Here is a 2,613-nt window from a genome sequence, read left to right on the forward strand (position 1 = left end):
AGAGAGAGAGAGAGAGAGAGAGGGTATCTATGCATGTGTGCAAGTATTCATGTGTGTATGGCTCAGGAGCATCACTTCCCTTCTCTAACGGGCTTGTACCAGGGTACTTTTACAGTGGGCACTTTTGTCTTGAAACTAAGCCACTTCCCAAATTTAAGAAAAGGAAATCCCACATGTTTTCCAGGAGTACAGCTAACCATGTAACTAAGACATTTCTGATGGAGAGGAGGGTTTTCCCCCTCTACCATCTGAGACTCGGGGCCTGGAGTCTACAAAATTCTTTTAATAAAAGACAAAGAAAGACCAGGAGAAAGGTACATGTGTCTTATGTTTTTGTCCTGAATGTAGCTTACCTAGCAGATGTGAACAAAACAGACAGTCTCAAGGGTGTGGACTCCATTTTGGTTTATGTGTACAAGTATTTGCCTGTATGTGTACCTGTGCACCATGTATGTGCCTGTGCCCCAAGTGTGTACCTGTGTACCATGTGTGTGCCTGTGCACCATGTGTGTGCCTGTGCCCATGTGTGTGTCTGTGTACCATGTGTGTACCTGTATACCATCTATGTGCCTGTGTGCCATGTATGTGCCTGTGCCCCATGTGTGTGCCTGTGCCCCATGTGTGTATCTGTGCACCATGTATGTGCCTGTGTCCCATGTGTGTGCCTGTGCACTATGTATGTGCCTGTGCCCTATGTGTGTGCCTGTGCACCATGTATGTGCTTGTGCACCATGTATGTGCCTGTGCACCATGTGTGTGCCTGTGCCCCATATATGTGCCTGTGCACCATATGTGTGCCTGTGCACCATGTATGTGCCTATGCCCCATGTGTGTACCTGTGTACCATGTATGTGCCTGTGCCCCATGTGTGTACCTGTGCACCATGTATGTGCCTGTGCACCATGTGTGTGCCTGTGCCCCATGTGTGTGCCTGTGCCCCATATATGTGCCTGTGCACCATGTATGTGTGTGTGCACCATGTATGTGCCTGGGCACCATGTATGTGCCTGTGCACCATGTATGTGTGAGTGCACCATGTATGTGCCTGTGCACCATGTATGTGTGAGTGCACCATGTATGTGCCTGTGCACCATGTATGTGCCTGGGCACCATGTATGTGCCTGTGCAGTATGTGTGTGCCTGTGTGCCATGTATGTGCCTGTGCCCCATGTGTGTGCCTGAGCACTATGTATGTGCATGTGCACCATGTATGTGTCTGTGCACTATGTATGTGCCTGTGTGCCATGTATGTGCGTGTGCACCATGTATGTGCCTGTGCCCCATGTATGTGCCTGTCCCCCATGTATGTGCCTGTGCCCCATGTGTGTGCCTGGTGCCCCAGGGAGCAGAGGACTGTGTTGGAACTCCTGGCACTGGGGTTACAGACCCTTGTAGGCTAGAAATTGAGCCCAGTTCTTCTGTCAGAGCAGCCAATGTTGTTTACCACTGAGCCATCTCACCAGCCCCCAGTACCATTTTTTTTTAAACAAAGAATAACTTTTGGAAAACTCTTAGTTGGTGCATTGAAGGGAGGTGACCTGGGTAGGTTACTGTGTGGGGAGTTAGCAGAAGAAGAGATCTGTTTTAGGGATGTTTGCTTGCAAACATTTCCTTTGGTCCTAGCTTTTCACCTTCTTCATGGTCAGGTGCCTTCCTCACCACACCACAGAGAAAGCATGAGGAGCCATTCTTGTGTCTCAGAATTTTTATCTTTTAAGTCTGTAATGGGTGCGCCTCACTCCCCAAGGCTTCCTTCTGCATTTTTGAATCTCAAATGCCTTCAGATTCGAATAACCTTTTAGAGGGTGACAGGAAGTTTCACTTCACATACTTTAGTTCACCATAGTATTTGTGACAAAGAAAATGGAGGAGCCAGACACTGGTTAGGATCCTAAATCAGGCGGTGCTGTGAAGCCGCAGCACAGGCGACAGCTTAGCTCTCTGTCCAAGGAACTACTACAGGGAGGTGTGGCCTGGTCTCTCTTCAGGCCATAGGCTCTGGCCTAAAGGTTCAGGCCCGTGGTCTAACATTCCCCTTGGTCTCTGGCTCCCTATACCTGTTCCCCACCCTGTGACTAGCTTTAGTTCGTCTATCGGTGACACATAGCCACCACCCATGTTCTAGACACAAGTCTTTTCAGTTTCGAGTAATGATGATGAAATGCCTTAGAAATATACAATGTTATTGAAACGTGGTTAGATGTGGGTTTATGACTGCTTATCTTGGAAGCTAGTTTTCCTCTCTGCATCTCCAATAGTTTCACTCCTGGCAAAGGAGGAGCTGGCTCTACAGTGGATGCCTGGGGTGAAGGCCCAGAAATATATACAGTGTTTATGTTCTATATTATTTAAAAATAATTAAATTAAGAGAGAAAAGAGTATGTAGTCAATAAATATATTCAACTATAAGACTTTTTAAAGACGGGTGGGTTAGCGGGTTGGAGGCACTTACACTTAAGCCTGACAACCTGAGTCCAATCCCTGGATTCCTGAAGGTGGAAAGAGAAAACTGACTCCTAAGATTGTTCCCTGACCTCCATACATACAGTGTGGTGTATCAACACACACGCACACACACGCACATGCGCACACACACACACACACACACGCACA

The sequence above is a fragment of the Mastomys coucha genome, unplaced genomic scaffold, assembly GCF_008632895.1.
Source record: "Mastomys coucha isolate ucsf_1 unplaced genomic scaffold, UCSF_Mcou_1 pScaffold11, whole genome shotgun sequence".
Taxonomy (NCBI): domain Eukaryota; kingdom Metazoa; phylum Chordata; class Mammalia; order Rodentia; family Muridae; genus Mastomys; species Mastomys coucha.